General features: G+C 40.0%; 1 protein-coding gene across 1 annotated transcript in view; it reads left to right on the top strand.

The window, feature by feature from the left end:
* The first annotated feature begins 4,979 nt into the window (after positions 1-4,979).
* The window catches only part of fbrsl1 (fibrosin-like 1), a 531,917-nt gene continuing 509,340 nt past the window's right edge, over positions 4,980-27,556 (top strand). The window contains exon 1 of the mRNA XM_074669463.1: positions 4,980-5,114. The gene's annotated coding sequence lies outside the window, so the exon portion shown is untranslated. The remainder of the gene's footprint in view (positions 5,115-27,556) is intronic.

The raw sequence follows: 27,556 nt of genomic DNA, 5'->3' as shown, positions 1-27,556 counted from the left end.
AACTTCACAATAAAACAGGAAACACTGAAACTTAACAAACTCAAGGAAAACAAATCAAGACTTATGAGCAATGAAGACAGTGTGATGCAAGAAAGAAAGCCATCAAACACAAGATAAATCTACAAAGACACACAGGAAACCAAAAGCAGACATTAAAACTCAGAGGGATATAAAATAGCTGCTCATGACATCCTCTTCCTCAGTTTTACATGTTTTTCTTCAGGCTGCTTTTTCAGGTTTGTGTAGGTTACATTTGAACACCATCAACTCCACTCATGAGTAATTTCCATCATATTTATAGCTTCATCCTCTAGTCCACACATTTCAACTCTGAGGAAAATTATACCACAGGGGATGGCAGGGGAAAACATCAGGGTAAATTCAGCTGTTTACATTCACACATGCAGACCATCTTTGAAATGTAGTATCTATAAGAAGAGGAGGATTAAGGTGGTCATGGGCCCGTAAGATATTCTTTTTGTGGGCTTTTTTTATAGCTCATACTGTCCCACAGGGACACACTCTGGGCAGTGTTGCCAGATTTTGCACAAGCGACCATCTCCGAGGAAACAAACCCAAAACAAGCCCAACAGGTGACTTATCACACTGAGTAAATTATAGACCTTTTCATAACAGTACAACAGTGGACACAGCGTTTATTTTTGTTTGCAGTACATTGATAGTAAACGCAGTCACCATAAAAACATTGAATAACTTTTTTTTTTAACTTTAAGAGAAAGTAGATATGCATTGTGCATAAATAAAAGAATATTCACAAGAAACGGAAAAAAAAACTTTAAGTGATATGATTTTTCTTTGATTAAAAATAATGATAAAATTGAGATAATTTAAACAAATGAATAAATAATGATAAATGTTTCTAGTTGTGTAGAACTGAGAGAGAATCAGGAAGGACACATAGGAAACAAATCAAGTCCAAATGAGCAACTACACTTCAGAAATCAAGCACAAGAGCCCACAGGCTACAACAGACAAAATTAGCAATTTACAGAAAACAAGCTCAAAGTCACTTATAATTAGCAGACTTGGCAACCATGATGACAGCACCAATGGCTGGCAGTGACACAAGTAAACAAACTGTGGAGTGTGACCATGTGGGCACCTGTTGATTGGATAGGTAGCATATTTAAATTTCCAAAAAATAGTCTGACCAACATTCTCAATTGTCTGTAGATGTGAGTATGTGTGTGGAAGGTTTTCTGTTTCTATGTGTAAGCCCTGCAATTGACTGGCAACCTGTCCAGGGTGTACACCACATCTCGCCCCAAGACAGCTGGGATCATTGACTGTATATGGAGTGGACAGCATAGCAGCCAGAGTCTGCGCAGTAAAGACTGTGAGGGACTCTGAGATAATCTGAGTGGAGCTGGGTGACAAAAAATAATAATTATTTTTTCTTTTTCAAGATTCTAATCTCTTCTTGACTCTCCCTCCCGACCTATTTTACAATATACACAACAATGGCAGCTATCATTCATTGTTAAACATGATGTAAGGCCTCGTTTTTAACCTCTTATAACTATTGAAAACAAAACTTTCCAGAAAAAAAGGACTTGAATACAAGGCAGCAGAATAATTACTTCAAATCACCATAAAAATCTGGTGTGAGAAACATTTCTATGAGGTGCATTAATTTTCTAAAGTTTGACCACAGCCCATCTGGAAAGACTGGGGAGCCAGATTTTTATGATCTATACTGCAGCCAGCCACCAGGGGGAGCAGTTTTTGTGGCAACCTCACTTCAAGCCAAGCAAGATAATGTCCATTTTTATTTTACAGTCTATCACTGGGTTAGGTTCCAGCCACTCAAAACCCTGAACAGGAGAAGTCTGGAAAATGGATGGATGGATGGACTGACCAATCAGAGGGCGCCCTCACACATGAGGCCCCTAGGCTGCAGGTGAGCTGGTCATTAATCCACACCTGCCTACAAGTCGTGGAAAGGCTGCTGTGTCCCTGAGCTTTCAGTGTTTTTAGTTTCATTGCTGATCAGTGCAGTCTGTACTGTTGACCAACACAGATGCTGTGGCTTTTTGCATAAAATTTGTAACTTTCAAATCAACAACAACAAAAAAAAAAATCCAGTTTGATCAGTTTTCTTCCTCTTGAAACAGGTTATCCTGTCCACTATGTCAAATTGTGATTCCACCCTCACCTTCCCCTTGTTTCTCTCTCCCTCTGTTGTGCAGACCAGTTTCCCCATTCCTCTTTCAAGGTGTTCCAGTCACTCAAACACCCTGACATGCTCTGACACCATAAATCACCAAGGTAATCACAGAAAGTGATGAAATGGGAAAATCCAGGCACATCTAATCGATACCAAGTCCAAAGCATGATTTTCTTGCTTTTGCTTTTGGGGGGAAACACATCATCATGGTTCATGAGATCTATTATATGTGTGACATGAAAAATAGACGTTGTTTACCCCCTGTGGCCTCTGCAGGCCTGTTATTAATGGCAGCGCGCAATTTGGTTTGTGCGGAGATGTGAATATGTGAAAGCATGCAGGGGCAAAAAAAGAGCAGTTGGACCATTATCATTTATCTCAATGTCAGGATTTAAACAGCGGAGCTTTATTATTCTGCTGAGCAATATAAAAATAAACTTACATTATATTTAAATGGGTGTTTGCATGCTGAGTGTGTGCATGTAAAGCTAACTTCTGTCCTGCTGTTTCCTCCCTTTTCATCTTGTTTTATTACATAAAGCTGCAAGTTTGCATTTAACAGTGACCAGAGCTCAAGTCTTCATTTAAGGGGAAATACTGAGAATTCACCACCCTTTATTTCCAGTAATCAAAGCTTTTTTTTTGGTCAAATAAGAATTATGAGATCTCTTCTCCCTGATTCGCATTCCTTTTTGGTTTCTGCTTTCTCCTTTTGATCAAAGTCTCATGATGTGAAACAATGTGTCGATGTGTTTTTCACACAAAGTTCTTAGTGTGTCTCAGTCTTGAGGAGATTCTTCAGCAGCTGTAGGTGTGAGATCTGGGGTGTGAATGGTCACCTCACTGGCTGTCGCTGTGTCACAGAAGACCGGGGAGTCTAAAAACAGGTTGCAATTTTCTCAAAATTTTTCAGTGAGGTGCACACACACACACACACACACACACACACACACACACACACACACACACACACACACACACACACACACACACACACACACACACACATAGAGTCCTGATGGGGTCTAAGACAACATGTCTGACAGGTGAAGACGGATGGTGACAAACAAAATGGACCTTTCGCAGCAGCCTGGCAGAAGCAGACAAGATGTTTGGCCACTGGGACGGAGCTTGGAAAAGAAACAGGAAGCAAAGTTGACATTTCAGCCTTATTTTTTCCCTGGAAACCCAAGGCTTCACTGAAAATTTGAAAATAAATGTCACACTATGTTTTTGCAGCCAACATTTTCTTACTCACCTCCAGCTTTTGCTGCAAAATGTATAAACTGTGCTGATTTGGACTGGGTCATTTTGTCAACGACTCTCTTTTTTTTTTTCTTTCTATGTTTTCAGGTGCAAACACAGCATTCAAATGTAAAACCTGCTGACAACAACTTTTTTCACGGTTCTGAAGTTGGAGAGTAAGCTGCAGCAGAACAAAACAAACGGTGTTAAAAAATAACTATTTTCTTCTCATACCCACAGTCTTGTTCTCTATATGCAAAACAGAATACGGCACTTTCTCTCAGTTGAACAACTGAGAGAAAGTGACGTAGATCCATTCCATAGATCAACCTCAGAAACCACACCTCTAATTCTGCATCACTTCATGATATGATAAGGTTGACTTTGAAAAAAAAAAAAAAAAACTCATTGCTAGTTGCCATGAATTGAGATGTCATAGAAAGCGAACTATTTCTTGTTCCTGGGTGTGAACATAGCTGCAACATCTATTGTTAGGAACTGAAGCCTCTGGTGAAATTCAAGATATTGCAGTACATACTAATGCTGGGGTCTTCAGGAATTTTTGTTACTTGTTCGTAAACTCAGCATTCAAACTGGGGTCCTCGTCCTTGGATCAGTGCCAGCGCACACCCACAGTATCCAACCATGACAACGTAACACACTCACTAGCCCAACAACCACCCGTAGCATCGCATTTCTATGTGGGGGAAACTATAGAGCCTGACTTGGCATGTTTGCACAAGCTAATCACTGGGTAAATTGACACATACCTGCTCAGTAGAAATTCTACTCGCATCGCTCTTACTTGCTCGATCCAAGCTTTACCCTCATCCTGGAAAAAACCTTTATCTGTTTGGTGTGTTGTTTTACTTTGGTTGTTTTTCTCGCTCCGTGCTACACCCACTATTGTAGCACCTCAGTAAAGCTTCTTCCACTTGGTGATCACCACACACTTGCGAACTGGGCGTGCTGTGATAAGCTGAGGCAACCAAACTTACTTAATACAACCATACAGGCAGAGGAGAGGGTTGAGGCAGACACAGACACTGACACACATGTGTACAGGCCCCAAAGAGATGACTGACAGTGACCAGTATTATTGCTGTAAAAAGTTGGTGTTTATTTTATTTTTTGAAAGCTCTGCAGACTCTACCTTTAAATACAGACCGAGTCTTAAAGATAAAAAGCTGCAAAAAGTATTTAATTTAGTCACTTAACATTTCAGTAGTAGGCCTACATTTTATGCTTTAAAGTAAAATAAATAAATAAATAAATAAATGATGAAAAGTTGCTATTTTCATAGCAGACTTATAGGTTTTGGGTCACTTTTTTTTATTTATTAAGCTTCTCAGAGTCTAAGATTTAACTAAATAAAACCATAAATAAACAAACATATAAACAGGTAATCAATATTAAAAAAGAAAGAAAGAAAGAAAGAAAGAAAGAAAGAAAGAAAGAAAGAAAGAAAGAAAAAACCAATAGGTCGATAATCCGAAAACCGGATGTCACTGAAGCTGCGTTATCGACTTCCTCTCAGTCACACTTTCTATGTACTTGACGGGAGGTGCGCACCTGCTGTAACGCGTGAAAGTTTCTCGTCCTGGAGCTACTTTTTACACCAGTTTCTCTGCACTTACAGCTGGTTCCACAGCCACTGAATATGTGTCCTTCCACGGACCAGGTAAGTTTGTGCTATTTCTGTTCACGTGTCCAAAGTTTTATTGTGTTGTTTGGTGTTCGCGTGCGTGCGCACATGCTCATGCGTGACTTAAGCTAGTTTGGAGATCTCCGCTGTCCTTTGGGGCGTTGCCTTTGCGCATGTCTTGGTATTCGTTGTCTTTTACTTTACTTCGACCTTTATTCATTTTACAGTATGTACTATATCCTGCTGTTACGTTTATATTTCTGTGAGGCTCCAGCCTCAAGCCATTCGTTGATATATTGATCTTTTAGTCTTCATGATGTAAATAGTCTGAGTCTGAGCTAATTATTGCTCACATGCAATATTTGAGTCTGGTGCTTTTCTGACACAAGAAACCAGCAAAGCTCTTTTTCAATCACTGTTTTAGAAATCAAACATACCGCAAGGTTGTGTAAAATTAATCTGCTGTAAAATTAATTTCTCATTCATAAAGCAAACAGCTGAATTAAATTGAATTTAATTAGTCACCATCTGTTTGACTGTTTTATGGGTGAGCTTTTGTTGATTCTGGCCTCAGTTACATGAATTGAATTATTAATAATTCAATATTTTCTTTGTGGAAACTGTCGTGTAATACATTTCCTAAACATCTAAACGTTTGTTCAAAATGTAGTTAATTCCAAGGCATAGACAAACTGTTATCAAAATATGCCAGACGCTCTGTTGAACAGCTGTTTGCACCTGTTTGCGGTTTAGCGGCTGTGTTGTGGGTATGTGATGCTTTCTATGGTTGTTAGGTCAGAGACTTTGCATTGATCATAACAAAAGCAGAGGTCAAGTTGAGGCTTTTGAGCAGTGAGTACCAGAACTTTTTTGTGAGACTTGAGGTATATTTCCTAACACCTGACCAGGCTTTTTGTGTTAATAATGCTTATCTATCATTGCAGTTTTATCAACAGTTCCTCAAGCTACAGTATGTTAAAGAGGGAATTGTTTCTTGAGTGTGGGGATAACTAGTGGCACCTGTTGGGAAGGTGTTAAAGAGGCTGGTGTGGCAGAAGGTGGGAAGACCTCTCCACAGCCTAGGTCTGGAGAGGTGAGTCAAGAAGGTGTCTCTGTGAGGGGCTCTTTATTAGGAAGATAACTGTGCCAACTGTGAAAGCCTGATTTCAGAACAACAGTGATATTTTTGCTCCAACATGGTCTGTCTTGATGCGCTCTGTGAGAGGAAGGTTTTCAAAGTGAACTGATATTGTTGCAGTATTTTCATTTCAGAGTTGAATCACTGTTTTCCCTTCCAACTTTGTTGCTTCAAATTTAGATATAACTTGCATCAGCGCAACAGGTTTGCTTTCTCTGAGGACGCATTGCTAAGCAACCAGAAGCAGATTGGTTTAGTATTGAGATAACATGCACAGCAGGTTATAGTGCCTTTCTATGGCAGGTATGTCTTCTTTGAATCTGTCAGAGAGTATTTCTCATCTAAACAGTTTGATTTTTGAACAGACAGAAGTCCTTATATTGTGTTTGATTTTTAAATTGACCAGACAACCTGTACCATTTGCACACCTGATTTCCTGTCAGGTAGATCTTCTCTGTTCAGATTGTTGAGTCCTGAGAGCGCACTCTGTCAACCAGAAAAGCACTCATAGAGCATAGACCTCCACCAAGCATATTGTGATTATCGTGCAACACTCTAGTCCTACTTTAGTGTTGTACTCGCTTTCAGCAGACTGTCTGCTACAATTTGGTGTTAGTTGCAGGTTTGTACAGTAATTTGTTACTTGACAGTGTTGAAAATTATGATGACCCAGTACATATTTCATATTCCAGATCTTAGTATCCAGAATATTGGCAAGACCTGGATCGTACTTTTACATTTGTCAGGAATTATCGTGACCTTGTCTTGTCTTTTGCAAAGCAAGCCGACCATTTATCATGGAGTTATACACACAAATGGTGAAAACGTCCCTATTTCACAATGATATAGAATCCTTTAAAAAAGTCCTGGATCCAGTCTGTGATCTGGATCACCCCAAAAATTTAATCACTTCTTCCGTATCCCATTTTGAGCATTTCCTAAAAATTTCATCTAGATCCATTCGTTACTTTTTGAGTTAAGTTGTTCACAAACAGACGGATAAACTCCCAAGAACATAACCTCCTCGGCGGAGGTAATAATAGATTCTGCGGTATCTTTAGAAACAGCCGGACCCAAAACTGGCACCTGTGTGAATTTCAACATTTCTTTGTGTGGAATGGATTGGCAACACAGTCAGCGGCGTTGGCCCTCTGCGGCAGAGCACTAGCTGTGTAAACATGGTCAATAATACGGGTTGGATTTGTGGGGTCTTTTGTTTCCTATAGTTCTTTAGATATTTATACTCTTTTACTGATTGACTCGATAAGGTTATTTCTTTTTTATGCTGTGATTTATGGCATAACAAACTTCAGCTTGTGCAGTATGTCACCTTCTGTTTATGGGGGATCCAGAAATGTGACAGGAAATCCTTCAAATTAAAAGTTCCCAAGCATACAACCCCCAAAGTTAACCTTTGCTTGAAAGACAGGATATTATTTATTTATGGCTTTACTTGGATAAATTTGAACAAGATATATCTTCTCTGCTGCAGTAATGATCTGTTGTCTCTCTTGCCCACACGGTGACGTCTATGGTCTGGTCTCGGATCGCCTCACTGTCCCTTCATTCTAATAATAAAGCTCAGTCATCAGCAGGCAGGCAGCCAGTCCACACAGACCACCATGCAGCTGAATAAACCCACTTATTGATGTGGTGGGGAAATTGCGTTTTTCTGGGCCTGTTGGGGGGGCTGACTGTGGAAAGCGCCACTGGATTAGAAGTGGCAGAGGGCTCTGCGAGTGAGAAATGAAATCCGATTTCCTGCTCTGTTTGAGGCTGACTATCAGGAATATTTTATGCTGGAAGAAACAATCTGTCTGCCCAGTGTGTGTGAGGAGCTCCACGCCGGATTCTCTTTTCTCAGGAAGAAAACGAGGTGTTCTCTCCTGATTTCCTGCCTATCAGTGGAATGATTCAAGGTTCAAGCCGGGCTGGCTCGGGGTTAAGAAATCAATTTGTGTAAGGGTTAAGATTATATTTGAGTTGAAATCTCAAGGGCATGCTACAGGGCTTGTTCCATCTCTTCTGTATATTACCCAGGGTGCCTCAGCGAGTCATCCCCCTGCTGATAGGAAAAGGAAAAGGGGAAAAAAAAACATCTGAATGAAATGAAGAGGGAGAAAACAGGCAGGAGAAAGATGGAAAAGGGTCTCATCATGAAAAAAGGATGGAGTTGTAAATCTGTTTGTGTAGACATTTGTTTCTCAGCAAGTCTAGACCTGTTTCTTTTCTCTAAAGCGGCTTTAGATGACATTTGTTGTTATTTGGTGCGATACAAACAAGGATTGATTGATTGAGAAATTCAATCACCTCAAAACTCTGTTCTCGCACAGGAGGAGAGAGATTCGTTTTCCATCTTCATCTCTGTGTCACTGGACCATTAAAATAACTCTGCAGGTTTTTCTCTGATCTCAGGCTCAGCCTCAGGTGTGCAGACTTGAAGGGCAGCTGGGGTCACAGAGGGAGGGAGTGGGAGGTTGGCGGGTGGTGGTGTGGGTGACCCAGGGCAGAGGTGAAGGCAGAGGTTTAGGGACGGCTGGTTGGGTCACAGAAAAATCCTGTTACACCTGACTGCTTCTCCCTCCCCCCACCTTGACCCCTTCCCTCCTCCCTGAGTCCTTCATGGCCCTATGCCTCGCTGAGTGGTGCACTATGGGAAGCAGAGGCATCCATCTCCTCTGTCTCCTCGTAGTCAGCAAAACCAGGAGGCACACAACACATAATGCAGCACACCAGGCTCACACGACCTCTGTACGATTCATCTGAGGACAGTCCAGTTTATAAAACAATAGGATTTTATTGATCCCCTTCGTTTTACTCTGAAGCTTAAAGAGTATTTATCACATCTCTGGATCTTGTTTCAGCAGGTTTCTGATAATCTTTTCAGTTTTGCTAAATTTCTGCTGCTGCTGCTGCTGTCCTGTGCATTTATGGACTTAAGCTGCTAACTATAGCAGATGCTGTCATCAGAATCCGTTAAAAAAATGGGTTTTTGAGTCAAGGTGAAGCATTTTTCTGTGAGGTGCAAACTGTTAATTTAGATAATCGGAAAAATATGTTTGAAAACATATTCATGGTAGTATTTCAAAGGGATATTTTACTTTTCATAAGTGGAGTATTATGAGTTGCACGCCACTATTTATTGTATCAGTTACTTTATTAACAGAGAGCCAGATGCTTTCACACTTTTTGCGGGCACAGCTTAGACAGGCTCTTGCCCCTGCAGCAAACTGATCAGCTAATCAGATTTATGATGTTTGTGACACTAAGATATTACGAATTTGACATTTTTGCGATGTGACCATGGTTAATCATAGGAACCCTGGACACGCAAACAAACAAAAAACAGTGAAAACAAAATGCAACAGTAAAAAATTTTTGTCCACGGCCAACAAATGAGTAATTAAAGTAATAACAAGTTCTAGATACACAAAAAAAAAAAAAGTAGGACAAAGAAGAAAGCTACTAGAAAAAAGCTGCTACTTAATTCATTTACTTAATTTAGACATAATTTGCTTTCCTCTAGAGCATACAAAACTAGAAGTTAAAAACCTGTGAACACAGTAATGTCTGTAGATTTCATTAATTAATTAATTAATTTATTTTCTAAATTTAAGTCCTTTATTTTAGTCTTTGGATTGGGAAAAGTTGAGATGTAAGATCCAACTCCGTAAATAAATCCCAAAAACTGACTCATATGTGATGTGCATGTTTTGGGGAAAATTAAGGCTCCTGGTATGGCCTGTAGACATACTTTTTATCATTCAACTTTTTCACATAGTCTGTTTCTTTTTTATTTATTTTTAAAAAAGGAAACCAAAAATTGCAAAAATCAAAAATATAAAAAAAATTGCATTTTATATCGAATTCCTTTTTTTAATCGAATTGACACCCCAAAAATCGTGTAAATAATCGAGTTAGGAGAAAAGCACATCATCCCAGCCTAAGAAAAAAAAGAGTATGTCGACCAGGCAAACTGTGGTCAATGTGTGAACAATGGATTCTGTCACTATTTATTAATCAACAAGGACCAAACATTGACTTTGAAGATGAACATCCATTCTGCTTTTCTGATTTCCAGATTTAACTCCTGAAAAGAAACATTTAACTGACTGTGGCGTACAGTACGCCAGTGAACTGCAGTCTGTAAACTGCTGGTTTGTTTTGATTCCTCAAGGCCCCAAAAATACTGATGTTACCAATCTTCACTTGTGGCAGTGAGTAGTCCTCTAAGTTCTAGGGCATTAGCTTCAAGTTTGCACACCTCCACCACCATGGTATCTGAGATCCCTCTGTTAGCAAAGATGCGTCTTGATTTTTTCCTCCGGTTCATTGAGTTGCCTTTGACTCTGACAAGTCTCACAGGTATCCCTGTGTGTCATCTCTGAGCGGCTCATCACCAGAGCTGTTCAAATCACTCATTGTTTAGTTTGGTTGTATTTTTGTCACTTTGAGGCCCACAAATCCAAACAACTGATCAATGTGCTGCATTCAGAACAGCACGTCTCTGTTGTGTCTACAAATTATGCATTAGTGCAATAGTGCAAACAGGCTTTCTAATGGCAACATGCTGAAAAAGACAATCGAAGTAGTGTTCAAGCTTCAACTGAGATGAGTGATGGAGTCAGTCAAAATTACTTTAACCTTGTGACTGAATTCATCCCATGTGCAGAAAACTGGAGCTTGAGTTAAATTTCTCTGGAAAGAGGCAGAGAAGACAGATAACTTGTTGCTGATACAATAATTAGTGACATATAAACATGCGACCCCACTTAGATAAAAAAGGAAATATCCCTTTAATTGGATGCAGGCCACCTTGATATTAACCTGACACGCCAGACAGACAGTTTCATATATCTGCCACGGAATTATTTCACAAGTCCATCTGGGTAGCAGCTCTTCTGATTTGTTTTCAGAGGCGGGACTTAAAAAAAAATCTGCAGCTGGTGATTGGACGACCGTTCTGATTAACACACTCACCACAAACCAATTCACATCAAGCCACGGTATGACGTAGCCTATGTGAGCCGATGCTTCTAAAAAACATCAGATGAACAACTACTGAATCATGAGAAACAGCTGTGAAAAAGGCGTTAGACGACAGCTTCCGTTTTTATAATTTTAACTTAAGAATCAAAGGAACGCTGACAAGTATGAAAGTCTGCTGACGTCATGTCTGCTCCCACAGCTCCCGCCTCTCTTCCCTGATTGGGCCGGTCAGAATTTAGTAGAGCCCAACCGATATGGGACTTTTGGGGCCGATGCTGGGGGCAAAAAAAAGCCGATATCCGATGTATCGGCCGATATCCAATATATCGGGCAATAACCGATATATCGACCAATATCCAATATATCGGCTGATATATATAATAAATTCATTGATATACACGGGATATATACTGAATATGAACACAAATCATTATAATACCCACATGATTCAAGACAGAGACAGAACACACTTAAATTAAAACAAGGAACTTTAATTATAAAACTGTCAACATAAGAACTGTAGTGTAACCCAATGATAAATAAGAACAAGCTGTTAACTCAATAATAAATAAAGAAGTCAAACTTTAAACCCACTAAGTATAAAAAAAAAATAAAAATGTAAACACACAATGAGCAACTTAAACGACGTTAAAACGCCAAATTATAGCCTTACATTAGATAATGGTGGACGTGTGAATTAACAGTAGCATTTTTCACTGTTTATCTCACAAAAAAGCAACTAACACAACGTTAAAATGTCCTTCTATAGTCTTACATTAGATAATGGTGGACAGAGGGGGTGGGCACTCAGGCAGTGTGCAGTCCAACACACAGACACACAGGAGCAGGAGCGACAGAATCTCCGCGAAGCAAAAATTTTTATAATCGGCTACATTTTGGCTGATGTCGATTAATCGGTGATAGGCATAATCGGCCCGATTAATCGGCCCGGCCGATCAATCGGTCGGGCTCTAGAATTTAGCCGAGTGAAATCGTTGGTCATTGGAGCCTGGCAAGATGGACCTGCAGGAGTTCAGAAACTGAATCAGGCAGGTTCGTCTGCTCTGCGAGGTTACCTTGATATGACAATGGGGTGAAAACCTAAGAACGAATGAAGAAAAGACAAAGAAAGGCTGTAATTTGTGATTTGATCATTCATTTTTTGACCCTATCATATGATCTGTAGGGGATCAAGTACAATGAGCAGGAGTGGATTAGAAACAAATAACAACAAACAAAAACAACGTGAAGTGAAAGGATCTTTTTCCCCCTAAAGGAGAAAGTCTGAGTAAAGTCTGTGCAGTTTGTGTTCACACCCCATCCAGACAAAAGCAGGAAGTTTTCAGGAGTGCAGGGCTTGAAAGGGCTAAGTAGAGTCTTGAGTAGACTGGTCAGAGGTGAAAGAACAGCTGAGTGGACTGGGTAAATTGGGCTTCAGTGGCTGAGTGGACTGGTTGTTGTGGGAGGAAGATGTTGAACAGACTTGTTGAAGTGGGACAAAGAGGCTGTGTTCACTGTTCATAGTTCAAAAGAGAGGCTAAGTGGACTGGTTATACTGGGAAACAGCTACAGGATGAATCAGTTACACGGATACACAGATGACTGTAAAATGTTACAGAGAAGGGTGCATCAGAAAGCTCACAGACAGGAGTAAACAACTCTGTGGTTGTTGTTGCTAACCCCAGATAAGAGTACGAGTGCAGTGAGCTACACTGCCGTGCCCTTTTTCTGTAATATGACTAAGAACAGTGTGTTTGAGTTTATATTCTTCTGTGTCATAGTATCAAATTCATGTGACTTAAAGCTTCTATGACCTGAACTTTACACTTGGTTTAGACCGTTTCTTAAGATTGTGTGGGTGTGGCAGTTACGGCCTTGATTCGCAGCAGTTTTAACACAATGCACAGAGAAAAATCTCAGCAAGAGGACAAAGAGGTTTGTTTGATCCAAAGACGCTGCATGAGACCTCTGACTGTGGTCACAGAGACACACACAGACAGGTAGCTGTGTTGTTAATGAGGAGTTTATCAGAGATGTTTTTTGAAATGTGATATGTCATGAGTTAAACTCTTGCATTGGTTAAAAATTTGATTCATCCTGTGGTCAGCCCTGATTTCGCTAACATAAGCTCAAACATGAGTGAAATGCTTGTTGTCGTGAAGTTCTGCCTTTCTTTGGTGTATGATTAGCATATGCCCTGCTGGTGTACGCAGCAGCGCTCTCTCCTTAGAACAGGAGCGAGTGCAGGTGGAGGAGACTGACTGAGCCAGTGGAAAAGAGAGCGGCTTTCAATCACATTGTCTAATACCGTGCCAGCAATAAAGGAAGCATTAAAACATATGCACAAACATGACCAGACGAAATTCTTAGTTGCACATGCTGAAAAAAAGGTTGCATATTCAACCATTCTGGTCAAGGTGAAGTACAGGAAGGCAGGGCACCAAACTGTCCAGCTAAAACTCTGAGCTTTCTGGATAAAGTTGGTGAACTGGTCCTGGAGGAAATAAACAAGACTACTTCAGCATGACCTCACCAGGACTCACCAGAAACTCAACCCACTGTTTTTCCAAACCCATCTGTCGTTTTTACTGGTGGGTGAGGAGCCAAAGGACAGAGCAGAGAGACTGCTTGCTAGCTGTACAGATAGATAGATAGATAGATAGATAGATAGATAGATAGATAGATAGATAGATAGATAGATAGATAGATAGATAGATAGATAGAAAGCAAGATGGGGGCTTTCATGATATGTTTTTTGCACTCTGACTGAAACTTTCCTTCTTTTTAAATAGTTTATCTTAACTTTTGTGAGATTTAGATTTGTCCTATTTGTTGAACTTCATTCAGTACCTCAGAAGAAAGCACATTTTGATAAAACATTGACACAAAACACATGAACCAGTTAAAACTGGAGAAGATGCAAAAGGAGGACGATCCGCATGGCCTACATTGTGTTTCTGTTATGTAGTTTAGTGCAGTGTAGTGTTTTCTTGTGATGGTTTCTTTGTCCGTCTGCTCTTTTCACTCAGTGTGCCATTGGAAAAATATCTCAGTTGCATTATCTTTCTTTTGAGTGCATTTAGTCATTTTCCTCCAATTTTCTGTTGAAGTCTCTTTGTAATGCAGTGTGCTTCAAGGTTCTGTCTTGGGGTCCTTACTTTTCTGCACTTATTCACTTTCCTTTGGAGAAATCATAGAATAAATATTCCTTATCACTTTTAGGTTTTCGACATGCAACTGTATTTGGCTTTTTAACCCACTAAGGACAGCAGGTCAAAGCTCCTGGACTGATTAAGCTTAGTTAAATTCTGATCCACAAACAATGATGTAATAAAGCCAAGGTGATGCAAGTGTGGAAGAAACCGAAGCAGAGTACCAAAAAGTTTTAAAAAGTCTGTTCGTCAAAAGTGTGTTTATTTTTACATCAAATTCTGATTTAGTCTTAGTCTTTTGAATAACACAATATTTAGTTTTGGTCATATTTTAGTCATCTGAAACCTTTTAGTCTTGGTCTAGTTTTAGTTGACTAAATATAAGAGTTTTAATATTAGTTTATTCTCAGGTCTTTCAGTGTTAGTCTAGTTTTAGTCTACCAAATATTAGCAGATTTCAGACAGGTACAATGAAAACAACCAAACTGTTGTGAAAATGTCCTGCAAGCTGTGCAAAGTTCTGCAAAGTCATATTAGTTCTCCTGTGCAACTGCTTACAAATCAGCGTCATCCCTGCAGTGTCAGAGCGGACGTTATGATACTATTGTAGATAATTTAGCGTTATGTTGTAACGATACATAAACTTGGACAATGGTTTGTGGGCAGTGTAGTATTTTCTCTTACATCTTGCCTTACCTGTTTCACCCCCTTCATCTGGAGTTTCTTTTTCATCCCACAGCTCGCCTTGATGAAAAAGTGACTAAGTTTGGCTCATGTGGTGGCGTCAGAAGCTTTTTTTCTGTTATGTCTCACCTTTTAAGCCACTGTTGCTCTTCTTATTGTCCATATTCTTGTGTTTGTACCAGAGACTGTGTAATGATAAAGGTTTGTACTTGATCTCATGATCCTCTGACAAGCACTGCCGCACATGTGCATGCTTGGACATGTTGTAGGTAACGGGCGGGTGTTCATGAGAAAAAAAAGAGCAGCCCATGTGGGCGGCCTAGGGACAGCGATATCAGCTTCTGTGATTCATTCAAACCCGGTGCCACTCCAGATATTTGTCCCACCCAAACATTTTAGTCTGGTCATTTTTTGTTGAGAAAAGTGTTGGTTATATTTTATCACAGCCTTGGTCATCATGCCTGACTTTTTGTGCGTCAACGAATATTTTTCTTCAGAGTCTTCGTTGACGAAATTAAAACTGATCCAAAGAAGGTAAAAAAATGATGTAGTTCTTGAGCTGCAGAAATGTAAATTTGATCAAATAAAACTTGGACGGTTTTCTTTTTACTTTTTTTTCAGGCTGTCAGAAATGTTAACAGCTTTGAGCGTAGCTGAACATTAATATTCAGCTTAATGTTTCCCCACGTTCATCTCATGACGTTGTTTTTTCTGTCTTTCTGTCACTCTTCAGATAATATTATTCACTAAAGGGTAAAAGGTAAACATGCTCAGGAGAAGCCATTCTAGTTTTTGAAATTTCTGACACTTTATTATTTCGAAGTCATAATGCCAACACCAAGTGTGGCACTTGAGTTAATATTACGCTTCTTATGTAACACAAGAGTGAAGGACTCACATTTACTACAGTATCAAGGCTCTGCAGAGATTAGCTTCGTCTTCCTGTCCTCTTGTTCATGGACACTCGTCTTTAATCTCAGCACTGGTTATTATCCCGTCACTGCTTATCTGCTCTGTAAATTATATCCTGCACACTCTCAGGACCCCTCATCTGTGCTACACAACACAACATTAAATGTCTCACATCTTTTAAAATTGTCAACCTTTGTTACAGAATCTTTTTTTTTCTTTGTGCAAATCAGGATGCAACTCCAAAAAAAATTGCTTGTCCTACTTGGGAGCTGGAGCCTTTAACACCTTGGACAGGTTGACAGCCTGTCACAGGGCTAACATGCAGACGGACAACCAGACACGAACACTCACACGCCTACGGATAATCAAAGCTGACAAACTGACCGACAGAGCACAAGTGAATGTATTTGTCTAACCTAACTGAGTGTTCACTATTAACCTTAAAGTTATTCACGTGTTTCTAATTTGTGGCAGATTGTGCTCAGAAACAGCTGATGCAAACACCCTGCGTGAGTCCATTGGCTTAAATTTCAGAGTGAAATGTCCAGATTGGCTCTGAGATCAGGATATCATCGTCTTTCCACCAAATGATGGAAAAGACTCTAACGATATCATTAGACTTAAAATGTTCAAAAGCCTCCACAATAGTAATAATGCTTGTAACTAGTGCTCCCCAGGTCACTGTGGTGCTGGCATGTTGTTGTGTTGTTGCTTTGGGCTTTGTCTACACATTGAGGCTTTCACGTGCACATAACTGTAACAGACTGATGGTTGCTGCAGTGTTGGTGAGGTGGGTGCTGCTGCATTTCAGACCTTCCCAGGAGTTACTGTTGCTAGCAGAAACAGTGAGCAACATTGTTCTATCAGCTCATGATGCTAAGACATTGCTTTGATAAAAATGTTTTACAACTCTTTCTTCTTTGTCTCTTAAAGTCTACTCATAAAGCACGCTGGGGGTTAAGATCAGGTGGTGATCAGCAGGGTACCTGTGTGGTCTTAACTTAAAAAAAAACAAAAGAAAACAGGTTAATTAGGACAAAACTTTGGCATGTTAAGTACCTCATTTTGCTCACAAAGTGATATACTTAATTTTCAAAGGTCCTTTTTCACTCGGTACCAGCAGAAACAAACTGCATAGTCTCTTAAACACAGCCCAAAGTGTTAAATGTTTGATATTGTTAAGTTTTGAGGTGTGTGACTTGTCTTTTCCATCAGTATAGGCGTAGATTATAGAGGGCGCTGCATTCATTTGTCCAGGCAAGTGAAACAGGCACAAACTTAAAAAAAAAAAAAAAGAAAACTCAATCCTCAATCTTTTTTAAACTTGGCTTTAAAAACTGCTTTAACTGACGCTGCCCACATGGACTTATCTAGCTCTGATCAGGGGCTGTGATCAGAGCTCTAAAAGGATCACATTTTCACCTTTTCAGACATGCTCTAAGTTCTCACTTCCTAAAACTTTCTCATTTCTGACTCACCACTTTCCTCTTGGTCTGCGTTTTCAGCCCTCAGGGGCAGCTCACTCCTCTTAAGCCTCCTACTCCACGGACATGAAATCCTCAAGCTTTCCAGCAGATGTCTTTGGACTTCTCCTTCTTTATGTTAAACCCATTTACACACCTGTTCCCTGTTCTGTTCAGGCCGACAGTCATCTGAATTACATCTTCTGAAATGTCATCCTCCAATTCTTTTCCCTTTTCCCTTCATTGTTTGACATAGTATTATCAAGGGTCTCTTGTTTAACTTTTCATAAAGACGATTATTAACCTTTTCTTTTGACTCATAGCTGCTGAGCCAACCCATAATCACCACCACCTCCATCCCCATGCAAACATAAACGAACAAAAACAAAGTCAGTTCTGTATTACTGCAGGCTTTCTTGTCTTTTTGCTTTATTACAAAACTGAACTGTAGCTGGGTTGAACCTTCTGAAAACAGTGATTTATTCAACACATGTGCCTCAGGCGTGGACACCAGCAGTGTACTCTCCAGAGGGTCTGTCCTGTTGACCGTCTGATAATGTGGCTGCGTCATAACCAGCACCAGGACAGGGTGCTGGAGGAGCATAATGAGCATCTGTCTCCAGCTTCATGCCAGTGTCTGTGGTGCAGCAGCACGGCGTGTGTGGTAACATTTTACAGTCATTTAAACTGCACATGCTCAGTTCACTGCTTTTAGAACTGTTTTTTTACCCCACAGCTTGACATTTATATTTCTAACAACTGTCACTAATATTTTCTTTCTCTTTAATTGCCATGTTCAATGTTGTTGGCCTTCTTGTTTTGTTTTTTTAATGGGGTCAGTAAATGTCTTTTAGCTGTGCCACAACCACCGCCTGGGGGGGGAGTACTGCAGGGCAAAGAGACCCTGGTAAAATATTGAAAAGGTTTATATTAAAATGAGATAATATCTGCATGATCTGTATGGATTTTTGGAATAAATGAACATCTAAAAGTAAAATATCCATTCATTCAGAGTTCAATCCAGACGTGTCATTTATTTGTGTTTTGTTAAACAAAATTAGACTCTAATTTTCTTCATGATTATAATCTAAAATGTCGCTAACACCCCTCCCCCCCCCACACACACACGGAATTGGTGTTTTTCACACCTGCTCCCCCTCCCCTCTCTTCCAGACCCACCGGCTCAGTGTAAGCCCCTCTCCAGCGTGGAGCCAAAGAGTTCAGTGGTGCCAAGCTGAGTCCCTTAATAACACCACAGCTCTCTTGCCTGTTCCCAGTGCCAGCCTTGCTGCGAATGACAACTCGTATGACAGTGGGCCCCACCGAGACATGTGATTCGCTTCCTATATGACCAGAGGTGGGGGAGACTAGTCAGATGTGAGCTATCGGTTGTACCTGTGGTGAGGAAAGTCACATGAAGACACATTGAAGGCTATGAAAGCAGGGGCAGTAGATCTCTGTACATGACTACTGTGAACTAAGAAATGCTTTACTCACATACTTCTGGAACATACTGGAACATACAGGGCTGCTGGCATTACAAACAAAAACATGGTTCCTGCAAGTCTGGTACTCATTACTCTGTAAAATTTGCTGGCAAAAGTTTATGGTAAAATAAGCAGTTGCTTAGTCCCAACATGTTAGGGCCTGTGGGATTGTAGTTGCTAGATGTTAAGTTTAGCGTGAAACAGAAAAGGGCTGAAATAGAGACATGTCCTTTTGTTTGTCATTGGACTGATCTTTAGTTAAAGCTTTTACCACTTTCTAAACACACTCCTGGGAAGGGTGCATTTGAAAAATTGTTCCCAGTCAACATCATTTTTGGAGAGCTCTAAATGAGGCTTTCACTAGATAAAATCATCAAACTCAATATTGCTGTATGTTTTGGGTAAAGTACTGAAAATATGTTACATACATAGACTGTATATAGAGTGGACAGTAATAATCACTTCTTGACTCTACATCCCGACATATTTTACAATCTCTAAAAAAAATACGAGGACGGCATCTGTCAATCGTCGTTAAATGTTAAGTAAAGTCTCGTCTTTAACCTCTTATAACTAATGAAAACGAAACTTTTCAGAAAAAAGAGGACTTGAATACAAGACAGCCAAATGATATCTCTGAATCACCACAACAAACGGAAAAACCTAGGAATAATATGATAAAATATTGGAATGTTGATTTGATTTTTTTTTTTATGTGGAGCAGTGTTTTCATTTCTGAACTTGACCCCTGACCCTTAATTCTGCTGCGAAGCGCTGGGTTTGTGCATGCGCCAGTTCATTCTGAATGCATCTCTGGAGCGCTGCACCATCCAGCGAAATATAGGGCAGCACCCATTGCAGCTGGATACCCAAGATCCCAAGATCACAGGAGAACCATAAGTTCCTCCAAGATCCCACCCATGACAATGAACTTGCATAGTAATTAGTATAAAAACTGACCTGGTCCTCCCAAAAACTTTAGGAATTTCAGTCCATGCCTTCTCTTTCCTGTTAGTTCCCCTATAGGTATGATGTGTTGTGATGAATAAAATTTGATTAAGATAAACTTTTTCCTGTCCAAAATGTCGGATCTCCTCTGGATCTGACCTACTGATGACTTCTGGCCATGTGTCAGTGATGTAGTTTTGATAAACAAAAATGAGATTTATGTTTTGGAGCCTGAACATGGTGCTTTATTTTTTCGGTGAGGTGATTGGTGATTGTTGTGTGAATTAGGGGTCATTTACACATAAAGCCTGTGAATGACGCACTGCGCCACGCACTGCGCCACGCACTGCGCCACGCACTGCGCCACGCACTGCGCCACGCACTGCGCCACGCACTGAGAAACCACTTCAGTCAATCATTGCATTTACACAGCACACACTGCGGTCCGCTGGTACTGCTGTTACACTGAGTCTATTTTTGCTGGAGGTGACCTTAAGCTTTCTCTGTGTCTCTGTCTTTCCTTGACCGGGCCATTGCATGAATGCTTTTAACTTGTCTTTGTGCAATCACAGGTGTTGACACCTGAGACAACTAGTGGTGTTAACACCCAATGTTGCACCTTCAGCTTTGTGCTTTGTGTTGAAAGCTGCAGTATCTGAATCCAAAATATTTCCATGTGGAAGTGCTCCACTTCAGCATCTACTTGCAAGGATGCTCATATTTGTTGGTGTTGATGTTGGTCACTCTGTGCTCTTGGTGCTGATAAGTCTTGTGGCAGTTGTTGACAAAGTGACAAAAGAAAACATGCTACATTGTCTTGTTGAAAAACAGAAATTACAAATGCCTTTTTTATGTGAAAAAAGTGTCGGAGTTTGTCCAAAATCATTAGTAAATCATGTTCAAGAGACCAAAAACTCATTTACAGCAAATAAACTGTTATCTTTCTGATGAAATAACAGAAAAAATGAAGAAAAAAAAAAAAGATAAAAAGGAACTTTTTGCTTCCAGTGACTAACCCAGAAACACCAGAGACACAGCACTGATCAATTGCACCAAAATAGAAATAGGTATAAAGTTAAAGTTCAACCCTTCAGAAATCACATCGACTCATCAGCACAGTACACCTCTGGTATGATAGCAGTTTCTCCTTCACCTCAGCCAGAAGATCTGCTTCTTATTTTTACCGCCTGCTCAGTGTGTGACTGTGGTGTGGGAGGATTTTACTCATCAGCTCCGGGGTCAGGTTCAGTCTGTAAAACCTGGAATATAACCTGCCTTCAGATGCCTCGGGGGCTTGAAGCACACCTGAAAGAGTGTTAGTTGTGTGTCTTCATGGAGAGACTTCCTGTCTCATTGGGGTCGACATGTGAAGTCTGATTGTCCTGACTAGAAAGAACCTCTGACTTATTTTTATGTTTTTGTTGTTTTGAGTATGTCTAATATTAAAATCATCATCCTAAGGCTGTAGATTGTAGGAGTGAGGCCATGCCTTTGTCCTCCATGCCCTCCGCCTCTCTCCTCCTCCCCTCTCTTCTCCCAGAACAGCAGCAGGGCTGTGTGGTGATGGATCTGCGGGGGCTGATGAATTCACCTCTCCTCCTCTGAGTGTGATCTGACCCCAGGCTCAGCGTGAACTCCTGCATCTCAACAGCAAAGAGAGCTACAGCCCTGCACACAGCAGCACCAGGCCCTGTGGCCTCCTGCAGCATGAGGAAACATGAGCCATGTTTTCAAACCTTCACTTAACCTTCACACAGTTTTCATGAAATAAAAACTTTAGTTTTCAACTCACGCAAAACGTCAAAAACAATGAACAGTTCTCTTCACATTTGATTTGAACTTTGGTGGTTGAGCAGTGAGATTTTGCTTTGAACTTTTCTCTTGCTTTTGATTCAGATCTCTGAGATAAATATAACTCCCAGATTCTGACAAAAACTATCAACACATACTTCAAAAAGCACAACTTAATTTACTTTTTTTTTTTTTCCAAAGCTGTCTGTATTGGCTCTCTTTAGAAGCTGTATATGATGTATAGCCTGAAATATTCCCTGCTGTTTCTTTAAGGCTCCACACTCTACAAACACTCATCACTCTGATTGGCCAGCCATTTCGAGACCTTGGTGTTTGAGGTCCACCCTTCCAACATGTCATGAACCAGTTTTTAGATCTCTATGCAATGGCCTCATCATTTCAGCAAGTCTCGTGAAAGTCTCTGTAAGATCTTTACTACTTTTTAGAACAGATTTGTTTACAGACAGATTCAGGAATTTCTATAACATAGGTTTATGTAGAGGTTTGAAAATCTACACAGACTATGAACATCCAGCATTGCTACTTTATATTCATGTTAAATACATAAGAAAGTTTGATTCCCCCTTTTCAAATGACTTTCAACATGAAAACAGACATCGAAAGGCAAAATAAGCTTGTAGCAAGCTGTTCATACACAATAAAAATAGTTCATTTTAATAATCCCCATCTAAACCCTGTAAAGCATAAATAGTAATAGTTGTCTCAAAGATGCTATGAGGCAGATCTGTTTTTACTGGACTGCAACGTTACCTTCCAGCCTGTACACTATCATAAAGATGTCACTTTCAACAAGGTGTGTGTTTGTTTTAGAATTAAAAGGAGATTGGATTGAAACAAATTTTCTTTGTCGAAGACAACTTTTTACTGGATCCAACGGGAAGAGGCAAGGCATTTATCAGTACAGTTACGTAGCACTGTTGTTTGAAACTTGACAACAAGCAAACGTAAGTTTGTACTGTAGTTTAGCAGCCATCTATATTTAGCCCTACTCACAGCCTCTAAGAGATGTCCATGATGTTAGAGAATTTTGGTTAGCCTGCCAGCATTTGTCTACGTCCCGTCCCGTTTAGCTTTCTTCTGCTCTTCTGTCCTTTTTCTGACAGTGTTTTATCTCTTCTCACTGCTAAACTTTGTCAGCTGGCGTGGTGTTGTTGAGACTTAAATGTGCTGTTAAGCAATCCAGTCCTGCTTGACCCAGATCACTTAGGAACTTCTCGAAGCCCCTTTGAAGGACTCTTTATTGTTGACATGCTGACGTTGTAAACTGTACTTTTAGCTTTGGAGCGTTTAATGAATTAATTCTTTAATTACACAGTTTCTACGTAACACCAAAATCCTTTAGCATCCCCTAAGGAGACTGTAAACTCCTCCTGTCTTTAGGGCCTCAGAGCAGTCTCGCTGGTTTTATAGGTGTCTTTTAATTAGCTGCTAATGAAGACAGAGCGGAAATGGTTTCACTGATCAGTTGTGCACATAATTAGATCAGGGATTTTATAGTGAGAAGTGGGAGGGAGGAAGGAGGAAAGAGAACCACATACATCAGTCATGTTAGGAGTTGATCAGTTGTCCCATGGTGCATTCAGGTGCTGTTCAGATCTTTGGGTGTCAAGGTTCAGAAATAAAAATTTTGGGGGGAATAAATATTTGTGTGATAAAAGCTTTTTAGCTGCTGGCCCGTTTCTTGAGCTCAGTACAACTTAAAAGTAATGTTTTAGTCAGGCACATATGATAAGAGCTGCAGGTTTTCATTCCTACCTACAGTTCTACAGTTTTATTTAGCAGACACTTGTCCAAAGCAACGTACAACACAAGCAAGAATTTAGACAGAAGGAAAACCTAGTTAGTGCGAAAACAGTGCTTCAAGTTATTCGGCTGCGGGTGCTGCCATTACGTGCAAGTTTTTTTTATATTTATATTTATATATTTTATATACCTGGTTGAGTAATTCAAAGTCACATCAACTTTTTATACCCATATTTCAGACTGAGCCTGAAAGCAGCAGAGCCGAGCAGTCTGCTCTTTACAGCAGATGGAGGCAGAGCTCAGACAACAGCAGAGAATAAATGGACACACAAGATGGATTAATACTGCCCCCTGCTGACCCTAGGTGATTTATCTTTCCTCACCATGAAAAGATTGACATGTATAGCATCAAAAACACCATTAGTTTTTATCAGTCCTGTCTGAGGCTGATGGGAAATAACCATCACAGTTTGATAAAATTAAATTGAGGCTATGTACCCATTGTTTTTGCTTTCTCTCTGTCACCACAGCTCTGCTTCCACCTGAGACCTGTAGAGAAATGTAAATGAATCAGTGTCTCTGCATTGCAAAACCACCGTTCAAGTGATCCAGACTTTGTATGTTGCTCTGTAAATTTACCAGTCATGTTTCTGAGCCAAAATGAGATCATATCGGAGGTGAAAATATAATTTAAAATCTGAAATGACCAAGGAAGGATCCCTAACTTTAAAGCTCACACTGAATTGTTTTTATACCCTTAGTGGCTAAAGGCCTTGAAAGACCTTGTTTTGTCTTTTCATATAATACAGTGCTGGTAAATTTTAACCAAGCAAATTTTGTTTAATAGCAAGCCACATTGTTTTCTCATATCTGAGCAATATTTCACATAACTGTAATAGTTTTGTCGTTTTTTTCATTCATTTGCTCGCGGTAATTTCTAACTGCAAATGTCCCAGCATTGTCAGTGATATCAGTGTTAATGCTTTGCTTTTTTCATTTGCTCCCTGTTTTTTATTTTTTTTTTATTTTTATTTTTTACATCATTAGTATCATCATTTTGTTTAATATAGAAGAAACTTAGCTAGGAGCATAAGTCAAAAGTTATAACCATAAATGTACATCAACCTATTTTTTTTCCATAGAAAAGATGAGCTAAAATAACTCCATGACAATCAAACCTCTGAACATGTTTTGTTCTCATTAAGAAGACGATGACAAGACATAGACAGGATGAAAATGCTCTTGGCAGGCAGTTGGACGTTCAAAATCCAAGATATTTCCCTCATTGTGTTTCTAATAAAGCAAATTACGTGTATTGCTTCCTGCAACAGGCTATCTTAGCTGAGAGGTACAGTGTTCGCTTGGTCTCCCATGCATTGTCAACTGATTGATTGAGAATATATTTAAGGACTTAAGGACTTAAAAGTGCAATACAGTCCTTGTACTGCTTCTGTATCACTTTTATTCGAAGCCAGAGATTAAAAACAGAGCCATAGTGACCAGAGAGAGAATACTCTAACTCTCGACTTTTATACATGTGTAATGACCTTTAGTTACTTGAGTAGACCAGCAGGGACGGCACAGCAGCTCTACATAAGGAGAAAGTTTTTATCTTATTTTCCTTGACTGGTTGTTTCCTCAGTGTTTTGGCTAAAAGAAGGGGAGGCTGTGCTTTGGATGTTCTCCTCTCTATGTTCCCAATTAAAAAAATTTCAAAACATCCCAATCAGATGTTTTTGTCAAAAAGAGCTCAAACTGTGAGAGTTTGTGTGTTACATGTTGTGTTTCAAAACTACCACTTGAGGTCAGCGTTTCCCAGGTAGTTACCTGACATGTTGAGAGATCAGCAGTGTATTTATCTCCTCTAGTATATTCACTAGTTGAATAAAGGAACATTTTTTGACTTTAGAAACTCAGCTGGAAGAAACCTTTAAGGTTGGCATATTTCATTGATATACATTGGTTAAAAACTAGTTCTGAATACTGTAAATTAGCTCAAATCATTACTACACTGCAAAAATGTTTTTACAAGACTTTAACCCATTTAGACTAGATCAAACATTTAAGGCCAGATGCAATGTGTTGGTTATTTCAGACAATCTCAACATTTTCAGGACATGTAACTCATGAAACACACATGGGGGGGGGGAGTATGTGTTAATTTTTATTTCTTTTTAAAAGCTAAGATGAAACCGTTACAAATGATCTACATGTTGCATTGGGCCTTGAAGTAAATACCTGTAAATGCTGCATCACGTCTAGGTAGGTTAAAAGACAAAAATAAGCCTGAATGGCTCACAGGAATCTTCCACTGAGGTAGGGTTAGGGTTTACTTGTTAAGTTTCTTCTTTTAGGACATTCTTCTCATTTCAAGAAAGTTGACAAATTTTCCAAGCCTTATTAGAAGATTTTTTTGAGCAATTCAGGCTCATTTTTATCCTTTAATATCCTAAACAAGACATTTTTATGAGCCTCTTGCATATGTGTCAATATTAATATTATGACGAGTGTGAGTGTTTGCAAGGTTCCTCCAACTGTTGTTGTCTTTTTTGGTCCAGGCAGGTCCAGACTAAGAAAAGAACTAAACCTGTCATGTAATTCTGGACTATGCCAGGGATATATAAGTTGTAACTGTGATCAAAGAGCTGAGCTGAGCTGAGCAGAATCACTAAATGTCACAAACCGTTTTTGTTTGTCTGCATGACAGACTACCCGATAGCAGACAGCAGGATGGAGGATAACGATGTTTATTTCTGACATCGAAATCAACCGGAATGTATCTACAGCACCCATCCACTACACCTCCACCTCCCAGCACAGTCTGCGGCAGCAGGGATGTTTTATTCAGTGTCATATACAGGGGCAGAAAATCTGTGATTTGAATACATTTGACACTTGGATGTAAATGATTCTGGTTGGAACAGAATTAGTTGGTAGCTTTGTGTGTCTCTGTTATATTGAACAGCTTTTTGTCTGAAAGCTTAAATAAAACAATGAGAGCATACATCTTTAATTGATTTCCCGTCAGGGTGTGAGAATTTTTTGAATAAAGAGGGCTCAGTCTGGTTCATGGTGCAAACAAGACTGCCCTCATCCTTGGCTTCAGCCGACGGGTTCATCTGCTTCTGTGGAGCTTTGTGCTGGATATGTTGTGTATGCACCAACACAAGCTTAGATGAATGTTTGGGGATGGTGGAGATTTCCTCTTGTGCATTTCATTTTCTGCTTTGGCTGAACATGCATGCCTGCAGAAAAGCACACTTGCACAGAATTAAAGTCCAAAAGCTGAAAATTCTTTGCAGCATATTGTAGCTGCAAAGGGACCATCTGGTGTGTAGAGGCCTCCTCTAGATGCTTCAAATTACAGGGCTGTAGCAACATCGCTGTGGCACCAAAGTGTAGTTTGTGACTTCAGTGTGTCCTCACATGCAGGCTTCATGTCTGGCTCATATCGGCCTCTCATAACACACATACGTAGGATTGGCAACTGCACAAACATGGGGACAGGCTCACTCAGCCACAGGATGTCGTCCTTTCCAGTAAGTGATGATTTCCTGGAAGCCTGAGTGGCTGTGCAGCATCTGTGCGCTGTGACAAAACTTTAAAGCACATCAAAGAGAGGAGGAGGAGGGGGGAGACATGCTCCACTTGTTCTTCCTGACGCCACTTTTGCTGCGGTTCAAATGCAATCACTAGCGTGGAGAGATGGCACGAAAACACAAACAAGCGGCCACTCATGATTTGCTGGCATGATGGGGTTTATCTCACAGAGCAGCCAGCAGCTGTGGTCCTTCTTGGGTGGTGAAATGGATGTGTGGAAGTGTTACAAGCAGACATAGTGGATTCAGTAGGTGGGGAACTAAAAGGAGAGACCAAGAGCTGTGCTCAAGTGTTTGTTTAACGCTCTGAAGAGGCAAAAGTTAACAAAAAGAAAAAAACATCAATCTGCAACATGATGACACAACCTGAAAGTTCCTCGAATAACTCATCCTTCCAGCATCACGCCTTGATCAACACTATATTTGCACATACCAATATCACAGTGGACTCTTCTGCACTCGATAGTTGTCTTTTTTCATGACCTCTTAACAGTTTCTCCACCAGCAGACACGTATTCACAGTGTCAGTGTCACACTGGAAACCACATTCA

This window comes from Halichoeres trimaculatus, unplaced genomic scaffold, assembly GCF_033239565.1.
Source record: "Halichoeres trimaculatus isolate MK-OKI-2021-1 unplaced genomic scaffold, fHalTri1.1 fHalTri1_scaffold_5, whole genome shotgun sequence".
In the NCBI taxonomy this organism is placed as follows: domain Eukaryota; kingdom Metazoa; phylum Chordata; class Actinopteri; order Labriformes; family Labridae; genus Halichoeres; species Halichoeres trimaculatus.
Note: the sequence above shows the minus strand (reverse complement) of the source record. Positions and strands in the feature narration are given on the sequence as shown.